This window comes from Ambystoma mexicanum, chromosome 5q (genome assembly GCF_040938575.1).
Source record: "Ambystoma mexicanum isolate Mex_15411 chromosome 5q, UKY_AmexF1_1, whole genome shotgun sequence".
Classification (NCBI taxonomy): Eukaryota; Metazoa; Chordata; class Amphibia; order Caudata; family Ambystomatidae; genus Ambystoma; species Ambystoma mexicanum.
Window position 1 is genome coordinate 41,015,805 of NC_090933.1, and position 24,007 is coordinate 41,039,811.

Below are 24,007 nucleotides of genomic sequence, written 5' to 3' on the forward strand. Positions count from 1 at the left end.
AGCTTCTTACTAGCCAGACCCACCAGGAGTACCATCCTTTTTCTAAGCCCTAGCACATAGCCTACTACTTTGGTAGTAATGGGGGGAGTGGGCATCTCCCATCCCTCCTTGACTATGGCTAAGGGTCCCCTTACAGGGTGACCAAACAGAAGTTCAAAGAGGCTGAAGCCTACACTCTCTTGTGGTACCTTTCTGTAGGCAAACAGTAAGCATGGTAATAGAATATCCCATTTTCCTCTTTGGGGATCTTCCAGAGCCCCAATCATGCTTTTCAAGGTTCTGTTCAACCTTTCCAGTAGACCATTTGTCTGTGGATGGTATGCGGATGAAAACGTATAGGTGACACCACATTCCTTCCACATGGCCTGCATATACTTTGACATAAAGTTGCTGCCCCTATCAAAAACAACTTCTTTAGGGAAGCCAACCCTAGCGAATATGCCAAGTAACGCCTTTGTAACTGACTTGGCAGTCATAGTCTTCAATGGGATGGCCTCAGGGTACCTGGTGGCATGGTCGACCAGCACCAGAATAAACCTATTGCCTGGGAATGTTTGGGGGTGAAGGGGACCAACAATGTCGATCCCTACCCTTTCAAATAATACACCCACCACAGGGAGTGGTACCAATGAAGCTTGGATTGTTGAGCCACTCTTACCAGATAACTGGCAGATGGCACAACTCCTGCAGTGACTTTCTACTTGTACCCCCATCCTGGGCCAGTGGAAGTGCATGGATAACCTTTGCTTGGTTCTCTTGATTCCAAGGTGACCAGCAAAGGGCACTTCATGCGCCAGATGCAGGAGGAAGGGTCTTACAGCAAGGGGAACCACCAACCTCCTATGGTCTCCTTCTGTAGACTCTGTAGGCTTACTGTACAGGAGCCCTCCTTCCCAATGCATTCTATGCTTCTCAGGAGGTTCACCCTCAAGCTGGTAGCAGGCCTGTCTCCTTAGGCCTTCCAGGGATGGGCACTCACATTGGCCTTTACTGTATTCTTCTCTGTCAGGACCACCTTCCACTATCAAGTCTTTTAGTTCAGGATGGTCATTTGGATCAAATACTCCGGCAATACCTCTACCTCGTCAGGTTCTGGTGTTTGACCAACTACCTCCACCTCAGTGGTAGGTGAGTTAGGGGGAATATTCTCTTTACCTCTTTTGGATTTTCTGACTCCTTTAGCCTTGGGTTTCCCCTTTGGCTGGGGCACTGCAGTGGTCTTGGCCAGTGCTGCCCTTGTTTGAGACCTTGTGCACGGTCTTTCAGCTGTATCTCCCACAAGCTGTAAATCTCTGAGATCATTTCCCAGCAAGACCTTTTCTGGGACTTTCTCTTGGATGCTCACTGGAATCCTAACTGCTGCACCATTCAAAGTAAGAGTTACAGGTATTACTGGGAACATGGAAGGTGGGCCAAGAGCCAACTTAGTGGGTAACAGAGTAGCTCTGGCAACTTCCTCTGGGTCTACCAAGGTAGAGTCCACTACAGTTCGACTACACCCACTATCCCTAAGAGCTGGAGTATCTACTCCATTGATCAGCACACTGTCCTTAAAGTAGTGCTTGGTATTATCTGGAATCCTAGCATAAGCCTCTGAGACTTTAGGCTCCCAGGGAAACTAAAACAACCTCAGAATCTATCCCACTAGGGAAGGAATCTGAGGAGAGGGGTGATCCTGGAATCTCTTCTTCCTCATAGGAGGAGAAGGCCAGATTAGCAGAGTGGACCCCCAAGGTTTTGACCTTACATCTGGGATCCCCCTTCACATGGTCAGTTGCTCCACAAGCAAAACAAGATCCACTGGGTCTGTTTACATAGGGAGGCTTACTATAACCAGTGTTCGAATGGATTGTGTCCTCCCACATATTCCTCATCTTGTGATAATTGTATCCCACCTTCAGGTTCTTCAGAAAACATTTTCACCAGGGGGCGGTGTGTTCGAGACCGCAGAGTCAAAGTCCCTCGAGGGCCGCCGTTGGACGTCAACGTCATCCGCCGTATAAAGGGCTCCAGCAGCGCCCGTTACCCCAGTTCGGTTTTTCCGATGCAACTGCTTCGTGTTACGAACGGCGCATCAAGAATTTCTTCGACAGTGTCCTCTGCTTCAACTCTCTCCACACCCAAGACAGGGTTAAAAAAATATCTGAAGTGTGGCAGGAAGATGTCTATAACCGACCCCCATCGGAATTGCCTCTGGTGCCTTAGCCCAGACCATCGGGTTGATGAGTGCGGGTCCTGTCAGGCCATGTCAAATAAGGCCCTTAGGGAATGCAGAGGTAAGCTGACGGTGGGGGAGGAGAAATCTAAGTCTTGAAAAGACAAAAGGATTCAGATGAATCTGGTAGAAAATTTTGTCACGAGTCGAGGAGGCTGAGATCAGAAATTTGCTTGAGGAAATCTTCCTCCTAGTGAACTAAAAAGTCAAAAAAGCAACATCATAGGTCGTCTTCCTCCTCGTCCTCTTCTGAGAGGAGAGTAACTTACCCATCTAAGCACGATTCCCCAGAAAAATGGGAGGCCATCAGGGCTTCGATGCTTAAGATATTCGAGAAAGCGACTCAGACCCCTTCGAAGTTGCCACATGGTGATCATGCCTCTACTCACTCTAAAAGTGACTGAGGAAAATCAAGATCTAAACAGGCAAGGGTTGAAAAAGAGTTGAGTGTCTTCAAGGGAAAGCTCCCCGACGCCTCGAGACCACTGACGAAAATGACATCGACACCTTTAGCGGTATCAAAGCCTTCTTTGACAGCATCGAAGCCTCCGTCGACACCGTCGAAACCAGCTTCTACCCTATCGACGCCTTCATCGAGGCCTTCTTTGATACCAAGACCTAAGTTGACACCATTGTCTATGCCTAGGCAAATTCCACCTTTTATGCCTGAAAGGACTTTCCACCCTCAACCTAGACAGGAAGTTTTTTAATCCATGTCATCTATATATGAGGAACATTCCTCTGAAGAGGATGTCACTCAAGCTGGAGTTAGATTTGGAGCCAGAGAGGTTCCTGATGAACTAGTGGACCCACAGTCTAAGATAACAGACCTTTGACTGTCTACAAAATGTCAGTGGCTTAGACACTTCACCTGAATTGGATTTTGAAAGGAAAGATCCTACAGATCATGCTGATCCCAGTTATAGGAATCTTATGGGAAGGGTCATTGATTTTATGGGTTGGAAAGCAGCTTTCCTGGATTTTGACCAGGATGACATGACTGACATCCTGAGTGAGGGTCCCTTAAAAGTTCCTGTTCTTCCATTTCACAAAGCACTGCAAAAAAGGGTAATGATAAATTGGAATACTCCTGATTCAATTGCAGCATTAAATAAGAAACGGGTTCCAAAATATAGGCCAGCTTTATCTGATCCAGAATATTTACCCAAACATCCATCACCTGAAGGTCTAGTGGTTCAAGCGTCAACCTCCACTAGGCAATCCGCTTTCCCATCAATACCATCAGACGGGGACAATAAAGTTGATGCTTGGGCCCGGAAAGCTTTTACTTCGGGCAGCATGGCCCTGCAATCGACTAATGTCACTTGCACATTAGCAAGATTTACTTACACCCTGTGGCTGCATGTCATCAGTGGCTGAACGCATCCCGGAAGGTGAGGAACGGGATGGTTTCCTGGCTATAGTGAAGGATGGTAAAGAGGCTATGGAGGAATGCCTTCAGTCAGGATTGGACACTGCGGATAGTATAAGCAGGTCCATGGCATCTAGCACGGTCTTGCGCAGATTCGCATGGCTAAGAAAATCTGGTTTTGCAACTGATGTGCAGTCTAGATTACTTAATATGCCCTTTGACGGCTTGAGGTTGTTTGTGTCATGACTCCTGCCCCTGGCCCTAACAGGCAGGCCATCTGGGCTACACCACAGCCTTCCATCATGGCCCCAAGGGCCTTACCATTCCGCCCAAGACTCTCCTGGAGTCAGTCCGCGCCAGGCTCAAATGTAAAGCCAGAGAACTTGAGAACTGGGACTTGCAATAGCCTTTGGGCAACAGTCCCAGAACTGAGCTATGCGGCCTACTGTTTTAGGTGTGGTCAGACCTTGGGCTCCTGGGATTCCTGCAGGCCATATAAGCCATGCCCAAGCTGAAGAACACGCTTTGCGTTACTCTGCTAGCTGTAGCGTGACACTCACCATGTTCTGTTTGGATCCTCTTCTGTATTCCTGAACCTGTTACATGCAAGAACATCATTAGAATACGCTTACCTGCGAGCAAAACCTGCTTCTGTCCTCCACTCCTGTGTCCTGAATATACACCAGCTCGGCGAGTGCTCCTTCGATCCAGAAAGCCGCACCTGATAAGAAAAGAGAACGGAAAAACAGCATTACTAAGCGTCTATCCCCCAATATAGAAACAATCAAAATAAGCGCACGCTTACCTGGGGTTGACTCGTCCTGGGCCCACGTCCATTCCGGGCCATTTTAACGACCTTCAAGAGGGAAGAAAACACCAATTAGCACACAAGAGATCAAGAAGGCGGCACATGCTATGCTTTACTCACCGCTCTTCATCTTCTCGGCAACATCCATTCCGGGACATCTCAGCAGCCTGTAAGGAAGGGAGAACAAACAGGTCAGAACAAGAAAAGGCACATAGAGCCGCACATTGCACTTTCACTTACCATCTCGTGCACAGCCCCTAGCAGCACGGCACCACCAGAACTCCATTCGTACCTAAGGAAGAAGGAGAGACATTAATGGGGGCAATTGCAAAGTAAAGAACAAACTGCCAAACCAGCAGTCTTACCTGACAAACGGAAGTCGCAGCAGGTCTGGACTCTGAGGGCCTGCACCAGTGAAGCAACTAGGTTGCGCCGCGCCCATCCAACAACGCACCCCTGCACAGAACAGCAGGACGGAGAGCACACCATATAATAAAACAAGGTGAGGAGAGCATCAAGGGGGTCATAGGGACCACAAGGGAGGTGGGCTTCGGGCCGGTAGAAACAATAAAAATAAAAACCCAAAATCCTGTGTTTTCAGACCCGGTCCTCGGCCGAACAAGAGTCCAAGGGAGGGGTTCAAGGTGGGGAGTGTACAACCAGACTGGCGTCTCCGTGGATATCAGGTGAGCGTTACAGAACGCAAAGCCTCACAAACTATAATCCACCTGGGCGTCATGGATACATCGGAAACCGACCAGTTAGCTCAGGTGCTGGGACAGTTACGTGCTGAGGTGCATTCAGCTGGACAGGAGACCAACGCCCTATGGAGGGAATTAATAGTGGCTAAGGAACGCACTGATGACCCGAGTAGACAACTCGTCCAGTCACAGGCCGGACAAGCCCCATTGCCTGGGAACGTTTCATCAATGTCAGTGCACCAACCAATCCGGTACAGATAACACTGCCAGGAGCAGTTCCTTTAGCCCCACCTGAGCGCTTCACGGGAGATCCTGAGAAGTATGCAACATTGATGAATCAATGTCGCCTCCATTTTCTTTGCAGGCCTGGGGCCTTCCCTAATGATCAGTGGCGGGTTGCCTTCGTACTATCTTATCCAAGAGGCAGTGCTGCGGACTGGTCTGTACCTTTCTTTAGTCAGGATGATCCACTGCTGCGTGACTTTGGGAGCTTCCAGCAGGAGATGGAAAAGCTCTTCGCTCGTTGTATTCATGGACAGGCACTAGACAACGAGCTGTTGTCTCTTCGTCAAGGAAACCAAGACTTATTAACATATATAGCGACCTTCAACAGGCTCGTAGTCGAAGCAGGGTGGCCTGAGGAGAAGAGAACTACGCTATTCCACCGGGGCCTGCGGCAGGAGCTAAAAGATGTTCTTTCCCATGTGGTTGATCCACTGAAAGACTGTGCAGAGTTTATTAACCTTGTGGTTCAACAAGATCACAGGTTGCAAGACCGAAGGCCAGATTGGAATAGACCGGACACTCGCCCTATGTACATACGGTCAAGGGACAATGCGCCACGGGTGGCAGACAACTCGGTGGAACCAATGCAACTAGGAGGGGAAAGACCCCTTTTAACCAAAGCTGAAAGATACAAGAGCAGCAGCTATGCCTATACTGCGGAAAAGCAGGTCATTTCCTCAAGGAGTGTCCTGTAAAACCGCCAAGGAGAATCATAGGAACCACGGATAAAGAAACCATGAATGAAGAGTCAGAAAACTACCAAGCCCGACAAATGTAGGAGTCCATTTGTCGAGCGAAGAAAGTGAACTACAGACCTCCCATTTTGCATTGCCCGTGATCCTAATCAACCACCAGCAACCGTCTAGGATGCATACCGTAAAAGCATCCATCGACAGCGGAGCGGTTGGTAATTATATGGACCAGGATCTTACAGCAAAGATGGGGCTTCCTCTGTGCCCTAAGTCGACCACCGAAACAGTCACCACCGTTGATGGTACGGAAATAGCTTCCGGTCCAGTATCCCAATGCACAACAGTCTTAACCCTTCTGTGTCAGGATGGTCACTGAGAGTCTATTGCTTTTGACCTCATCAAGGCGCCGCAGTTCCGGTTGATCTTAGGGGTGCCGTGGTTGGTCGGGGACAATCCGCATATCGATTGGCATGCAACAGAATTGGTCTTTTCCCAAGGCTGTACCCACACCTGTTACTATAAAGGAAGAAAGCCAACGAATACGAGCCCAGCTGCCCATGGAACAGCATCAATGACTCTGGGTGTGACCGGTACCTTACCAAGTGAATACCAGGACTTTCAAGATGTGTTTCAGAAGGAACAAGCTAATACCTTGCCATCGCACAGGCCTTATGATTGCCAGATTGACTTGGTTCCTGGTGCACAAATCCCTTGTGGTCGGATCTATGCGCTCACAGAACCCGAGAACCAACATTTGAAGTCCTACTTAGATCAATACCTGGCTAATGGGCTCATCCGCCCCTCGAAGTCACCAGCAGCATCTCCTCTATTCTTTGTGCCAAAGAAGGAAGGAGATTTAAGGACTTGCATCGACTATCGCGTACTGAACCAAATCACCATAAAAAATCGCTACCCCCTGCCACTTATTCCAGAATTGTTAGACCAAGTCAAAGATGCCCAAATCTACACTAAATTGGATCTTTGAGGGGCGTACCATCTCGTTCGGGGAAAAAAAGGGGGATGAATGGAAGACCGCGTTTCGTACCAAATATGGCTTATACGAATACCTGGTGATGCCATTTGGACTTTGCAACACCCCCGCTGCATTTCAGTATTTCAGGAACAATGTCTTAAGAGAACTGATTGACTTCTGTGCCCTAGTCTATATTGACGATATTCTAGTATACTCAGCTTCAAAACAGGACCACGTCAAGCATGTCCGTTCCATTCTTACAAAACTCTGTCAACATCACCTCTACGCCGAACTCGAAAAATGTTCATTTCACGTCACCAAGGTAGAGTTCCTAGGCTTTGTCCTCACCCCAAAAGGAATTTGAATGGATGTGCATACGGTCGACGCCATTCTAAACAGGCCAGCCCCAAGCTCGTTCAAAGAAATCCAGAGCATGTTGGATTTTGCAAATCTTTACCGCCGGTTTATTCCGGGGTTTTCTCAAATTGTGCACCCTATCACATCACTATTGAGAAAGAGCAACAAGAGGTTCCAGTGAACGGAAGAGGCAGAAAAGGCCTTCCAAGAACTCAAAATGAGGTTCACTTCCGCCCCGATCCTATGACATCCTCGTCTAGATCTTCCATATGTGGTGGAAACGGACACCTCGAGCATGGCGATGGGTGCTGTTCTCTCGCAAAGAGACCCAAAAACCGGTCAGTTACATCCTGTTGCCTTCTGGTCGTGCAAGTTTTCACCACCTGAACTCAACTACGCTATCACGGACAAGGAGCTCCTAGCCATCAATTCAGACTTTAAGGCTTGGCAACACTATCTTCTGGGGGCCAGGCACACTATCACCGTGATTACTGACCATCGTAATCTACAATACCTAAAGACAGCAAAGGCTCAATCCTCACAACAGCTACGTTGGGCCCTTTCTTTGCAGAGTACGATTATGTGATCATGTTTCGCCCCGGAGTCAAAATGGAAAAGCTGATGCCCTTTACCGTTTAGGTATTGATGAACAGGTGTATACAACCCCCGAGCCATTGGCCATCATCCCAAGTGACAAACTCCTGGGCATCCAGACCACGATGACTCAGGACGAACTACAACGAGAGATTCCCGAGCTGTTACAAGAATGGAATACATGGGGAGAACACTATACTATCAAAGACCAACTACCATATTTCAGGAATCGTTTATTCTTGCCCAAAAAGGAACTACAGGAACAGGTCATCTCTGGCTAACATGACTCTTTGATGGTAGGCCATCCTGAAATTGCTAAAACTCTAGCTAAGGTAAAACCAAGCTACTGGTGGCCCATGTGGCGTAAAGACGTCATTCAATTCATCCTCTCCTGCGGCGTATGTGCACAAAATAAATCATCAAAACAAAAACCAGCGGGACTCCTTAGACCATTGGAAATTCCACCGGTGCCCTGGCATACTTTATCTCTTGACTTTATCACCGATCTATCACCCAGTGAAGGATACAATACCATTCTAGTGGTTGTGAACTTATTCTCTAAAATGGCCCACTTCCTGCCGTTTAAAGGTCTCCCGAATGCATCCAGGCTGGCCAAGGTATTCCTTGAACATATCATAGGACTTCACGGATTCCCTTCGGTGCCGATCTCTCATCGAGGTACCCAATTTGTATCCAACTTCTGGAGAAACTGCTGTTCCATGGCTCAAATTGATATCTGACTATCCACTAGCCACCACCCCCAAACAGAACCAGACGCTCGAACAGTACCTGCGCTATATGCTACATCAAGTGGAAGGAAGTTGCTGTGGATAGCTGAATACGCCTATAATAATGCTTTATACAGCAGTACGGGACAGACTCCGTTTTATACAATATATGGCAGACATCCACGCACCTCCGAACTGGACGTTCCCACTACTCTGGAAATGCCGGCCATTAAAACTTTGCACATCTTAATTACTCAGGCCTTCACAAAAGCAGTTGAACATTTACACCAGGCTAAAGACCATCAAAAGAAATACGCTGACCAGCACCGTGAACGGGCTCCCAACTACCAGGTTGGAGACAAAGTCTGGTTAACATCAAAATATGTGCCTATAAAAGGAACCCGGACATTTCGCCCACAATATTTAGGTCCTTTCACCATCGACTCTATTATTAACCCAGTAGCAGTCAAACTGGCCTTGCCTTCCAACATGCACATTCATCCTGTGTTCCATGTGTCTCTTTTGAAACCTGTCCAACATGGAACTCGAGTCACTATACCACCCGAACCAGTAATGGTCAATGGAGAACCGGAATTCGAGGTCAAGAACATTTTGGACTCAAAGTATGTCAGAGCCAAACTATATTATTTAGTAGACTGGAAGGGATGTGGTCCGCAGGACAGGACATGGCAGCCCTGTTATTATATCCATGCACCACGTTTGATAGAGCGTTTCCATCATGATCATCCCACCAAGCCAAGGTCAGACGGAAGGGCTACCCTTAGAGGGGCATTGGGGGGAGGGGGGCAGTGGTGTCTTCACCCCTGCCCCTGGCCCTAACAGGCAAGCCACCTGGGCTACACCACAGCCTTCCATCATGGCCCCAAGGGCCTTATCATTCCGCCCAAGATTCTCCAGGAGTCAGTCCTGGCTCATATGTAAAGCCAGAGAACTTGAGAACTGGGACTTGCAATAGCCTTTGGGCAACATGGATGCCCCCGCATAGCTCAGTCCCAGAACTGAGCTATGCGGTCTAGTGTTTTAGGTGTGGTCAGACCAAGGGGCTCCTGGGATTCCTGCAGGCTATATAAACCATGCCCAAGCTGAAGAACACGCTTCGCGTTACTCTGCTAGCTGCAGCGTGACGCTCACCACGTTCTGTTCGGATCCTCTTCTGCATTCCTGAACCTGTTACCTGCAAGAACAAGAACATCGTTAGAATACCCTCACCTGCGAGCGAATCCTGCTTCTGTTCTCCGCTCATGGGTCCTGAATATACACCAGCTCGGCGAGCGCTTCTTCGATCCGGAAAGCCGCACCTGAGAAGAAAAGAGAACGGAAAAACAGCATTAGTAAGCGTCTATTCCGCAGTATAGAAAACAATCAAAATAAGCGCACGCTTACCTGGGGTTGACTCGTCCTTGGCCCATGTCCTAACGACCTACAAGAGGGAAGAAAACGCCGATTAGCACACAAGAGATCAAGAAGGAGGCCCGTGCTACGCTTTACTCACCGCTCTTTATCTTCTCAGTAACATCCATTCCGGGACATCTCAGCTGCCTGTAATGGAAGAGAGAACAAAGAGGTCAGAACAAGATAAGGCACATAGCGCCGCACATCGTGCTTTCACTTACCATCTCGTGCACAGCCCCTAGCAGCACGGCACCACCAGAACTCCATTCGCATCTAAGGAAGAAGGAGAGACATTAATAGGGGCAATTGCAAAGTAAAGAACAAACTGCCAAACCAGCAGTCTTACCTGGACAAACCGATGTCGTAGCAGGTCTGGACTCTGAGGGCCATGCACCAGTGAAGCGACTAGGTTGCGCCGCCCACATCCAACAACACACCCCTGCACAGAACAACAGGACGGAGAGCACACCATATAATAAAACAAGGTGAGGAGAGCATCAAGGGGGTCGTAGGGACCACAAGGGAGGTGGGCTTCGGGCCGGAAGAAACAATAAAACTAAACCCAAAATCGTGTGTTTTCAGACCCGGTCCTCGGCCGAACAAGAGCCCAAGGGAGGGGTTCAAGGTCGGAAGTGTCCAACCAGACTGAGTGGCGTCTCCGTGGATATCAGGTGAGGGTTACAGTTTGGCAGCAAGGCGGACGAGAGCCTGGAGAAGCTGCAGACCTCGAAAGCGGCAGCAAAATCACTCAGCGCCGCTATAAGGCAACCTCAACAACACTCTTACGCAGGCTCATTTTCCTGGAAGAGTCGCCCCTTTCGCTTTTATTCCTCTTTTGGAAAAGGGAGGGGGCAGGCCAGTCACAGAGGCCAACAGAGAAAACCTTTTTGTGGTGGAAAAGTAAGAGGTGCTAGATCAGCCACAGCAGCGGCTACTACCACCTCAGCCACTGCTGCAGCAGCTGCAAAGCCACTTTGAGGTCTTAACACACAAAACTCTGATGGGAGGCAGAATCACTCGGTATCTGGACGAATGGCGGGGTATTGCGTCAGATGACTGGGCACTAGAGATAGTGACCCATGGTTAGTGTCTTCCTTTTCATCAAAGACCTCAAGATCATCCACCGGAGCCAACTTTGTAAAAATTACAGACCCGCTCCTTGTGCAGGAGATTTTAACCCTGCTAGAGAAAGATGCAATAGAACATGTACCTGTAGCAGAGAGGAACAAGGGCTGGTACTCCCCCTATTTTCTCATCCCCAAAAAGGACAGAGGATTGAGACCCATCTTGGACTTGAGAAGCTTGAACAAGTTCCTCAGGAAGGACAAGTTCAAGATGGTGACCCTTTCTCAGATCCTTCAGGCTCTTCAGCTTCAGGACTGGCTGGTTTCATTGGACCTTCAGGATGCTTACTTTCATGTGCCAATCCATCTCAAGCCCAGAAAGTACCTGAGGTTCCCAATTGATGGTTCTGATTATCAGTTTCGGGTTCTACCATTTGGGCTGACCTCCGCCCAAGGGTCTTCACCAAACTGATGGCGGTGGTGGCAGCGAGTATCAGAAGAAGGGGGATTCAGTCTACCCTTATCTGGACGATTGGCTAATCATCCGGGCGAGTTCATCCGAACGAGCCAAGGAACATCTGGCTTTGACCTGCCATTTCTTACACAGTCTGGCTTCTCCCTCAATTACAAGAAGTCACAAATGATTCCAAGCCAAAAACTCCAATTCAGAGGAGCGATCCTGGATACTTCCTCAGGGAAAGCCTCGCCTCCCAAGGAGAGAGCTCACCACATTCTGCAGATGGTAATGAAATTTCAAAATGTCCACCATCTACCGGCATTCGACTTTCTAAGGTTGCTAGGCCTCAGATTGAGGATGAGATCCCTTTAGTGGTCCCTCAGGACTCAATGGTCCCAGTTTTCAGGGGAGATGTCAGATCTTCTACAAGTCCCGACCAAGGTGGCTTAAGATCTCCTATGGTGGGTTTGCAAGGAGAATATCCTCAAGGGGGAACCTTTTTGACAACCATGGCCGGAGATAACGGTAGTGACGAACGCCTCGCTTACGGGGTGGGGAGCCCACACCAACGATCTGACAATCAGCAGTCATTGGTGTCCATCGGAGTCCAAACTACACATCAACCTTTTGGAGCTGAGAGCAATCAGACTAGCGCTGAAGGCTTTTCTGCCCTCTTTACCGGGAAAGAATGTCCTGATAGACGGACAACACAGTGGCCATGTACTACCTCAACAAAAGAGGAGGCGCAGGATAACTTCCACTGAGCATAGAGGCAATGCAGCTCTGGTTCTGGGCATTGCAAGAAGGAATCTCTCTATCGGCAGTTCACCTCGCCGGAGAGCTAAACACGGTGGCAGACGCTCAGAGCAGGCAGAGCACAGTCTCCCACGAATGGGAACTAGCTCAGGAAGTCCTTCAAGAGATCTTCGCCCTTTAGGTAACCTCTCAAGTAGATCTGTTTGCGACCGAGTAAAACCAGAAATGCGAACTACATTGCTCAAGGGAATCTCCCAGAGAGGAGCTCGAGGGGACGCGTTCATAGTGGACTGGGTATTTCCACTTCTTTACGCGTTTCCTCAAGTCCCCGTGATTCCTCACGTAATCAGGAAGTTGAGAAAGTTCAGGAAAACTATGATCCTAATTGCCCCGGATTGGGCCAGGAGGACGTGTACCTGGACCTTCTGGACATGTCTATCTGCCCTCCAATACATCTTCCACAAAGAGAGGATCTTCTCTCGCAAGAAGGAGGTCAGGTTCTCCATCCAGAGGTCAAGACACACAGCCTTCACGCATGGTTTCTGAGAGGCTAAGATATAAGGATTGGGACCTCCTGGATGACATAATGGAGATTTTGCTTTCGGCCCGAAGGCCAGCAACAATATCCCTGTATGGGTGTCGTTGGAACAAGTTCAGTAACTGGTACAGGGATAAGAATGTGGATCAATTTCTTTGTAATACTCCAACAGTACTTTCTTTTCTCTTACACTTAGCCAATTTGGAGCTCCAAGTAAGAACGATAAAAGGTTACTTGGCAGCGCTATCTATCTTTAAGCACTCCTCGGAAGAGGTGTCCTATTTTAAAACGGCTTTAGTCATTCAATTCTGAAAGGGTTGACAAATGTATACCGTCTGACACCTTTTCAGGTGCCCATCTGGGATTTAAATCTAGTCTTAAAATTTGTCATGTGTGCTCCTTTCGAACCTTTACATTCTTGTCCATTAAGACTGCTCACTCTTAAAGCAATTCTGTTAGTGGCTATAACATCAGCCCGCAGGGTAAGTGAGTTGCAGGTACTGTCTTGTAAGCCTCCTCACACCGTTTTCCATAGGCACAAGGTTATTTTAAAAGTCGAGCCATCTGTCTTGCCTAAAATAGTGTCTGATTTTCATCTGTCACAAAAGATTGTCTTACCTTCCTTTTATCCTCCACCTCACGCTAGTAAGGAAGAGGAAAGGTTACATAGACCGGACCCAAAAAGGGCTCTCAGTTTCTATATTTCCAGATTGGCAAATCTCTGACATTGTGACCAACTATTCGTTGGATATACTGGGCACAAATTGGGCCTTGCAGTATCTAAACAAACTCTATCCAGATGCATAATTCTAGCAATCTCTGAATGATATAAACTAGCTGGGAAAGAGCCTCCATATGGATTAAGGGCTCATTCAACAAGAGGCATGGCAAATTCCACGGCCCTTCAGAAGGGTGTCCCGGTGCAGGATATTTGTGCTGCGCCCACCTGGTCGTCAATGCACACCTTTGTAAAGCATTACTGCTTGGACTCTACTTCATACCAAGGAGGACTATTTGCAAAAGCTGTCCTTCATTCAGTCCATAATTAAAATTTCTAGTAATCCCACCTCCAAAATTACCACTGCTATGGGAGTCTATCATAAGTTGAGGAATACGTGGGAGGATACAATCCATTCGAAGAACAAGTTACTTACCAACTGTAACGTTATTTCGATTGGATGTTCCTCCCAAGTATTCCTTATCGATCCTCCCATCCTACCCCCGCCGTACAGTTTACGCCAGTTGCACTCTGACTCAAGACTTAAAGCCTGATCAACTGATGTGACCATGAACACCGTAAAAACAGAACTGAGGTAACGGGCGCTGCTGGAGCCCTTTATACGGCAGATGACAGCGACGTCCAACGGCGGTCCTCGAGGAACTTCGACTCTGCGGTCTCGAACACAGCACCCCCTGGTAAAAAAAAATTCTGAAGCAGCTGAAGCTGGGATAGAATTATCATAAGATGAGGAATACATGGGAGGAACATCCAATCAAAAGAACGTTACAGTTGGAAAGTAACTTGTTCTTCTGTCTTGGGGGCTGACCTCCAATACCCTGTGAGTTCTCTTGTGAATTACCTTTGTTTCTTTTTGTGGCCCTTCTGGAAGGAAGTTTTGTCAGATTCCCCACCCTCTTTTATGTTTTGACTTTTTCTCCTCCTGCTTACCAGGATGAGTCTTGTCCTTATGGGACACACTATGTGACACCCACAAAGCTGCTGCTATGGCTAGCCTCTTAGGCTCTATCTCCTTTGAATCTGCCAAATGCTGCTTAAGCTCAAGGGAACAAGATGCAAAAATATGTTGAAGCATGACAAGACATATCATAACTTCAAAGGTGGAGACCTTATAACCTTCAGCCCAGCCAGTCAAGTTTTTTAAGGATTCAGTTACATAAAACACCCAAGTACCACCACCTTTCTTTTTGTACTCTCTGAATCTCTTTAAGTATTGGGCAGGAGTATAAAAGGGGTCTGTAGATGCTGGGAACCGATGGGCCTAGCTACCCTGGGAGACATATGGCAGAAGGGGGGGCACTGGAATTCCAGAAACTAATAGAGGACACCGGGGTGCATAAAGGGCAACAAATTACCTACTCCAGAATCGTTAATCGAGTGCAAGAAAAGTGGCCGGCGCCAGTGCTTGCAGAACAATCTGATGCCACCATTGAGACAATATATGACGTCTCGGAGGGTGTCCATGAGATATCCCGCATATATGAGCTACAGTGATGACACGGAAAAGATAATGACAATAGACCCGCCTGAAGAAAAACAGGCTGATGACACGGACACAGGGGCTCGAGTTAATGGGGAGGGTGGGTGTAGGACAGAAGAGTGTACTCTGTAATGTTATGTTGTTAAACTGAAACATGGAAGTCCTAATTATTTGTAATGTTTGGTGTAATGTTTATTAAAAAAATAAAGTATTGGGCAGGAGTCTTCCCAAACTTTAAGATGAGTTTGTTTCAACATTGCAAAATCTGCTCTCTCAGCTTTTGACATTTCCATAATGGCACTGCAGCCAGAATGGGGCAGTCTGCTAAGTAACCATGTGATTTCATCAGCATTGTCAACCTGTTGAACTTCACATGCATACTCCAAAGTATTCAGCCAGTCCATAATGTCATTTTTTTCATCATACACACTGAGCAGATGCTTAGGAAACCTCGGATAAGAGGAGGACCCAGACCCATCTCCAGGACCCTTAGATCCATTGGAAACTTGAAGCTTGGCCAGTTCCAACTGGTGATCACTGTCCTTCTGTTTTTCTGCCTGCTCTATCTTCAGCTTGGCCATGTTAAATTCAAGCTCCTTCTGCCGAAACATCAGTTCTTGCTTCTTGAATTCAAGCATGGCCTCAGCATCAGCACTGGCAGAGGAAAAATTTGAACATCAAATCATCTAAATCCTCATGGGTCCCATTGATAAGTGCAGCGACAGACTTGTCATTTCTGCCAGTGAGAGCAGCCCCACCACCTTCTACACTTTCCTCAGGAGCTAATGTACTGAGTTGTGACTCTTGCCATTGCATGATTCTTTGACTCATTTCCATTTTTGTGCCTTGAGCAGGTAAACCCCTCTCAGCACACATCTTTCTTAGTGTTTCAGATTTAGAAGCATTTAAGGTTAACAAGGTACTTGTTTCCATATTGTTAGATAGGTCTATGGCCTTTTTCAGTAATTCTACAACAATTCACTATGTATGCTGGGTAGAAATAACTTGAAATGCCTTCACTAGTGTTCAACACTGGATACCTTGAGTCCTATCCCACCGCTACCACCAATTTGTTAAGATGGATTTCTAAACTCTGACCTGGTGGGCAGAGATTCAGAAGGCCAGCCTAGTTTCCTGGAACAGGGTAACCTCTGGACAAGCCAGACCAATCAAGGTAGCTATGGCAGGCGGTCAAGACTAAGTCTCAGCAGGGGTGAGGGTGACTGAAAGACCCCAATGAGCACACAGAGCAAGGACACTTACAAATTACTCCAGACAGGTGTTATATCAAAAATATAAACACATTTATTAAAAGGTCTTTGTAACTCAGACCATAGCAAAAGAATCACAGCAATACCAAGTAAATCAACAGAACACTATCAATGCAATGTATAAACAAGACCATTGGGGTCTAAAGGGTTAAATGCACGGAATATGTTGACAACCTAGATGGGAAGGAAACAGGCAGTGCAGGTAGTCTTTAGGCCCCTTTGACATCAGCAACACACCTAACTAAGAGGCAGTCCAAGCCCTAAGAAGAGGAGCATTGTGCTCAACAGTACATGCAATGCAAGTGCACGCGGTTGTTCTAATGGGCAAAACGGGGTCTCTTCAGGGGTCTCTAACATCTCGGAAAGATGGATGAGGCGATGAAGAACAAGTTCCCACTATTCACGGAGGACCTCCACTTGAAGGCAGAGAGCGGGATGGAGTCGCTAGTTTGCACAAGCAGTGGAAAGGAGAGGGACCCTCGGGGGCACCCCATGTGTCAAAAGGGGCCCTGGCGCTAGGGGTCACCGGTTAGTGTTGGAAGTATTCAAACGGTCCCAGTCACACTCAGACCCAAACTTCGCCAGTTCAGTCCACTTTGCTTGCATGTTTGAACGTGACAAAAAGGACGAATCTGCGGCTTTCAGTTCCTGAGATACAGTGAGGATTCCCAAACGGGACATTGGCGATTTCTCCACTCCGGGTGGATGAATCGACCTGGTTTCTCTGCAGCAGGCTTCAGGGGCAAGAGAGTCACAAATGCAGCGCATTTGCAAAGGTTGTTGCCGAAGCAGGTTAATCCCGTAACCGCGTGTGCTCTGGTCCTGGTGCATTCGTCTCACTCCAGACCTGGGAATGACAAGTGTACGAAATTTGGTGTGAGGGTACCGTGAACACAGGACTAACAGTATACCAAGATTTGAGCGCCTCCTCGAAATGACGGCGGTAACAGAGCAAAACAGCTGTGTAAGCTGGTCAGTCCACTGGTTGGCCCAGGGACACTTCCGAGAAAGTTTACTTGCAGGTTTTGATGAAGGTGCCGAGAATAGTTGGTCCCACTATTCCAATGGGTCGAAGCATCTTCGCAGACCTTCTAGGACAACCAGATGCAGAGGGATCCCACAGGACGAAAGCGGGCTCAGGGTACCAAACCTTCCAGAGGGTCACCAGCGGTTCCTCGACTCAGCTTCGTAGTTTCAGGATACTTGAATCCTATCCTTTGTTCAGTGAGAACGCCAGAAATCGACATGGTATGGGTGTTTTCAGCCTCCTCTTATCCAGAGTTCCCTTTGCGCCAAAACAGAGAGGACCCAATGGGAGATCTGTTCACTAACACACATTCCATACGTGGACCAATCATGGACCACGGTGGTCCCAGTCATTCACAGCACTACAGACTCTGTAGCACCCAGGATGTGTATTAGGGACAGACACCCCAGCCCATATCCTGGAGGCACACACACACACATCACACAAAGCATGCAGGAGCCTGCGAAAGCTTGGCGCTTTGCGGGAAACTGCATGTCCAAATAAGGACTGACCCGGGTCGACTCGACCTGGGGAAGGTGAAAGGGCAAGATGGCCAAAGGACAGGACAAAGAACCTTGTGGCATGGCCATTTTGGAGCCAGGCCATCTATTTGTGCCAATCGCGGTTAACATGGTTAACATTGTAGGAAAGCATGGTAGGAAAGGGTTAAAAATTATGCGAAAATATAGCTGCCACCAGCCCTGTCCATGATGCATCTGCACATCTCACAAAAAGTCCATCGGGAGTATCTAGGCCTAGGGCCTTTGGAAAATGACTGCAGACCCAAGTACATTGTACTGGAAGGTACTTTGTGTACTTGTTACATGTTGTAGAAAAATTGTAACATTGGAAAAGGACTAAGGGAAACAGTTTCCCAGTACTGACTGTTTTAAGGGCTTGTCAGTTTCCCCATAAAAAGCGAGCGAAAGCCCAGAGGAGTGCAGCTGAAGGCTGTGCTTCTCTGGCAAAGTTAGTCTATGGTGTCTAAACAGCAGCAAAAAGTTTGGGGGTGTACACATGTAGGGAATATTACATACAATTATGAAATCTTTACTAACACCTGAAATGGAAACCAAGATGGCGCCTCCTAGGCTCTATCTCCAAGGAACCTGTGAGCGGGTTGTAGAGGAGGAGCCAAGTAGCCCCACTCCAACTGCCCCGCCTACATTACCTGAAACGTATGATCCAAAATATGCGATGTATTCTGAACAGTTAAACCAGCAAAGAGAAGAGCGTGGACTCTGTGCAGTACCCATAAGAATACCTATACCTATGAGAATATGGGAGGTAAAGTACCCATTGAGGAAACCATACATACATCCAAGACAATATGATGGTCATTTGAATAAGATTCCTGATGAGGCAAAGAAACTGAATGACCAAGATGAATGGTGACGTCATACAAAAATCAACTCCATATAGATGATAACCGAACCAGAGAGGCAGACGATTTACAAGGAACAAAGAAGTACCAAGGATAAGTAACATCTTGGGATCAAGATGCAGCGACTTAAGCCACAAACATGATGAAGATAGTTAGTTTAAACGTGTACAGATGCAATGAAACGCAAGCAGCAAAGCAATCATGAAGCTAGCCAAATGCTTTTAAATAGTTAGATTGCGGCAAGCGCCAACATATACATATATACCTCATAGATACTTATGGACTAAATATAGAATGATTGTTTTCACTACGTATAAAGCAGTCCTGAACAACAAGGAAGGCCTCAATTCAGTGCTGCAGTTACAAAAGCAATTGAATTAAACAGAATATATATTAGCTAAGGAGTTGGCAGAGCCAAGAAAGCCAAGGTCTTATCAGAACTGGAATTGGCAGACATTGGATACAATTAAATTGAAAGAACAGAAGCTCTTGTTCAAGAAGGTCAAGCAGAGCAAAAGACATTAGAGGACTATTGAAGAATAAAATCAAATGCAACGAAAAGGCTCAATTTGTGGTGTCCAGTCATGTGATGGAAGAAAGTTGGAAGGATGAGATCACACCTACGCATGGAAGCCAGATAGTACCCATACTCCTCAAAAAGTCCTAGAGAAAAGTACAAACTCAAGGCCAACTTCAAAGTGCTAATTGACACTGAACCATTGAGGTGATGATGGATGATATTTTAATTGGTGGGAAGCTGGTGCAAAGACGAGCTCACCCGCTCCTGGTTGTTCGGACTGCGTGCTGCTCACGTAGGTGGGAAATTACTGACGGGGGTTAGTAGCCAACCAATTGTAGAGGACCACGTAGTTGGGGGTCCTATAGTTTGTGTAGCCAATGGGACGTTGTACATTTAGTGACGTTCATAGTGGCCATCTTGAAGGGAGGGCTTAGTTGCCCCACCTGTTGTTGACTATCCAATTATTTCTCTCCGTTACTCCATACAGACATAACACCTATATTTAGTTATTCACTTAGAACCAATCCCGCTTCCCGATAAGTTTCTGTAGTTTGCCATGTAGGATGACGTTGGTAATGGCGCAGGTAAACACGTCAGCTATGACCAATTATGGGTTTAAGAAGCCAGCTATTTAATGAAATGATTGAGAGTTAGAGTATCGAGCGATTGCTGATGTTCGTTGTACTCCCGGTTTTAAATACTTGCATTAAAACAGACAAACTTTTGCCAAGCTATTTGTGTCTGAATTCTTGATGTTTGGTTAAAATCTGCTTCCCCATCTATCTGCAGGGTATTGCTACTCATCTTAAAGGGCTGGAAGCCTCCAGTTCAGGGTCTAGTGTTTTCTCAAGATGGCGGATTCCGCTTCCTCCTGTTCCTATATTATCACTGAGAGGAACGGGTAGGTGCGTCGCTACTTTGCTCTGCTTTCACTGCCTAAACCTTTGCCACAGCCTTGTGAACTTTTCCTGCTGCTTCCTTAGCAGCCCTTATCTCCTTCTTGCTCAGCTCTATCTATTAATTAAATTCTGCCTTTCTCTTGTGGTCCTACCTTCTCGATCCTACTTGCCTTCTGTCTGCCCTCCTAGCCTTTCCTTCCGTTTTGTACCTTCTCTCCACTTGGACTCTAATTCCGTTCCTTTACCTTTGTTTATGCGGGTTGCTTCTCGCTGCCTTCACAGCCCTTCGTGACTTACTCCGCAGCGGACTGCCGAACACTATCTGCATCCACAGATCCTTATGGTTCCAGTCGTAGCATTCGAAGGGATTGTGTCCTCCGACGTATTCCTCATCTTAGATATCTCCTTCCAGCTCTGCTGGCCTCGGAAAATTTTTTCTCTAGAGGGCGCTGCGCGTCGACGTCCTCCGAGTCGATGTCCTTCGACAGCCGCCGTATCGACGTCGACGTCATCCTGCCTATAAAGGCCGCGCGCAGCGTCCGTTGCTCAGTTCCGTTTTTCCGCGCTTACTCAGTGCCTCGGAATACCGTTGCTCAGTTCTTAGTCAGATTAATCCTATTTACCTCGAGTTATTCGATCCGTACTCGATGGCTTCCTCGTCGGAACCGACAACTCCTCGATCCGGCTTCAAGAAATGTCGAGATTGTGGGAAAAAGATGTCGTTGACCGATCCTCACAGAGTTTGTCTGTGGTGTTTGGGAGCTGAACACCATTGTTCGGAATGCGAGGACTGTATGTCCATGACAGCTAAGGCCCTGAAAGAGGGTAGGGGGAAGCTGGAGAAAGGTAAGACTTTTAAAGCTTCTTCTTCGTCGACGAAGTCGAGACATTCGTCTCCTCGTCACCATTCGTGCTCCAGGTCTCAGAGTGGGTCTCATCACTCCTCGAGATCGAAGCACTCGAAGAGGCGACGTCGAAGATCCCCTTCTCCGTCTTCCTCTTCCTCTGTTTCGCCAAAAAGAATCCCTTGCCCCACGAAACATAGTTCCCGGGCTGAATGGGAGGAATTCCGAAAAAATATGATGAGCGTCTTCGAGAAAGCAGCCTCGACCCCCTCGAAGACTGCCGAGAGCGATGCTCTGGTCGAAAGACCCGAAGGTCAAAAACGCAGCGAGTCGCAGTACCCGGCGAAGGAAACCTCTCAAGCGCGTCTCGAACCCTCGAGTAGGACTATGACCTCCAAACCTTCCTCGAAGGTTCCGTCGACGCCGTTGACGAGGGTTCCGTCGAGGTCGATGTCTTCGACGCCATTGTCGAAGGGACCTTCGACACACGGGTCTGTCGACTCGACGCCGGCTTCGACACCGGCTTGGACACCGGCGTCGACGCCAAGAAAAGTCACGGTTACCACACATCCAGTGACTATCCCCAGGTCCTCGACGTCGATGGCTTCGAGATTGTCGAGTAGAATTCCAATTCTGTCGAGGTCTTCGAGGCCTCCGCCTTTGTTTTCGACGCCACGCTCGAAGCCTTCGGCGTCGACGACATCGACGTTTTCGAGGCCGATGATGACAAGTTCGGCACCCTCTGCCTTGGAAATGGGATTTACTCCCTTTATGAGTTCAGAACAATTGAGAACTATATCCTCAATTTTAGAAGAGGGTGAATTGTCTGAACAGGAAGACACATTTGAGTTTAAGGGACCTGTAACCCCAGTTAGAGAGGAATTTTCCTCTGAAGAGTGCAGGTTAAAGGATCTTCATCATTCCTTACATGAGGCAAGTGGGTTAGACACTTCCCCTGAGGTGGAGTTTGCTAAGCCAGACCCAGGGGAGCATGCTGAAACCCCCTACAGAGCCTTAATGGCCAGGATTACAGAGTTCATGGGGTGGTCTGCACCTTCACAATCTTTCCAACAAGATGACCTCACGGATATTCTTGACAAAGGCCCACAGGAGGATCCTGTGGTTCCTTTTCATAAAGCTCTTCAGAGAAAGATCATGACAAACTGGGAAACCTCAGATGTAGTACCAGCAGTAAATAAAAACTGTCTACAAAGTACAGGGTATCTTCTACAGACCCAGAGTTTTTGTCTAAACACCCATCCCCAGAAAGTCTGGTGGTACAGGCAGCATCCTCTACTGATGTCAAGACGGCTTATCCTACTGTCCCACAGGACAGGGACGATAAAAAATATGATGCTATGGCAAAGAAAGTCTTTTCAGCATGTAGCATGGCGTTAAAATCTGTTAATGCTACTTGCACCCTTGCTAGGTTCAGCCATACACTTTGGGAGTGTGCTTCTACAGCGGCTGACTGCATCCCGGAGGGAGAAGAAAGGGATGCGTTCCTGAATATTATACAGGACGGTAAAGACGCTATGTGCGAATCCCTCCAGATGGGCATTGATTCGGCTGACCGTATCAGCAGAGCAATGGCGGCAAGTACATCAACCAGGAGATTCGCTTGGTTGAGAAAGTCTGGTTTTGCCCCAGATGTGCAAGCCAGGCTCTTGAACATTCCATTCGATGGCTCTTCTTTGTTCGGGAAAAAGGCGGATGACAGTTTAGAGAACCTGCAAACTTCAAAAGCAGCAGCAAAATCCCTAGGAGCTGCAATCCGTCAGACTCCTTTTCGTCCCACAGGAACCTCTGCGAGGGGCAAGTCCTTTCGCTTCTACTCCGCATTCGGAAGAGGTAGAGGACGACCGGCTCAAAGGGGTCAAAGAAGAACTACCCGAGGCGGACGGGGTAGATATTCAAAAGCCGCAGTAACAGCAGGTGCCTCTTTACCATTGGCATCTGCATCAGCCGCCCCAAAACCACTCTGAGGACTTCCCTCACAGGACACCTGTAGGAGGCAGGTTGACTCAACATCTGGCGGTATGGCAGGCTATCACGTCAGATGCTTGGGCATTGGAAACAGTTGCCCAAGGTTACTGCCTGCCTTTCCTACGTATACCTCAGAGTCATCCACCGGGGATCAGCTCTCAGAAAGCTCCAGATCCGCTCCTCTTGCAGGAAATTTGGGACCTGCTAGAGAAAGGTGCCATAGAACCGGTACCTGTAGCGGAGAGGACAAGGGCTGGTACTCCCCTTACTTTCTCATTCCAAAGAAAGACGGAGGACTGAGACCTATCTTGGACTCGCGGGAATTGAACAAATTCCTCAGAAAAGACAAATTCAAGATGGTCACTCTTTCTCAGATCCTCCAGGCCCTTCAGTTCCAGGACTGGTTGGTATCTCTGGACCTTCAGGACGCTTATTTCCATGTGCCTATCCATCTCAAACACAGGAAATACCTGAGGTTCGCAATGGGCAACTCTCACTATCAATTTCGAGTGCTGCCATTTGGGCTGACCTCCGCCCCGAGGGTCTTCACCAAGTTAATGTCGGTAGTGGCTGCAAGTCTAAGGAGGGAAGGGATTCACGTCTACCCCTACCTGGACGATTGGTTGATCAGGGCTGTTTCTCCGGAACAAGCTCAGATCCAGCTAAATCACGTGTGCCACTTCCTTCACAGACTGGGCTTCTCCTTCAATTTAAAGAAGTCACAAATGATACCATCGCAGAGACTCCAGTTCATAGGAGCGATCCTGGATACTTCCCTGGGAAAAGCCTCGCCACCAGAGGTGAGGGCTCAAGATATTCTACAGACGGTTACCAACTTCCAGCATGCCCAACGTCTCCCAGCCTTCGACTTTTTTAGGTTGCTATGCCTCATGGCATCCTGCA

General features: G+C 47.8%; 1 protein-coding gene across 3 annotated transcripts in view; it reads left to right on the top strand.

Annotated features, from left to right (window-relative positions):
• AFG3L2 (AFG3 like matrix AAA peptidase subunit 2) overlaps nucleotides 1-24,007 on the top strand; it is a 1,716,771-nt gene that overhangs the window by 630,541 nt on the left and 1,062,223 nt on the right. The gene's annotated exons all lie outside the window — the stretch shown is intronic.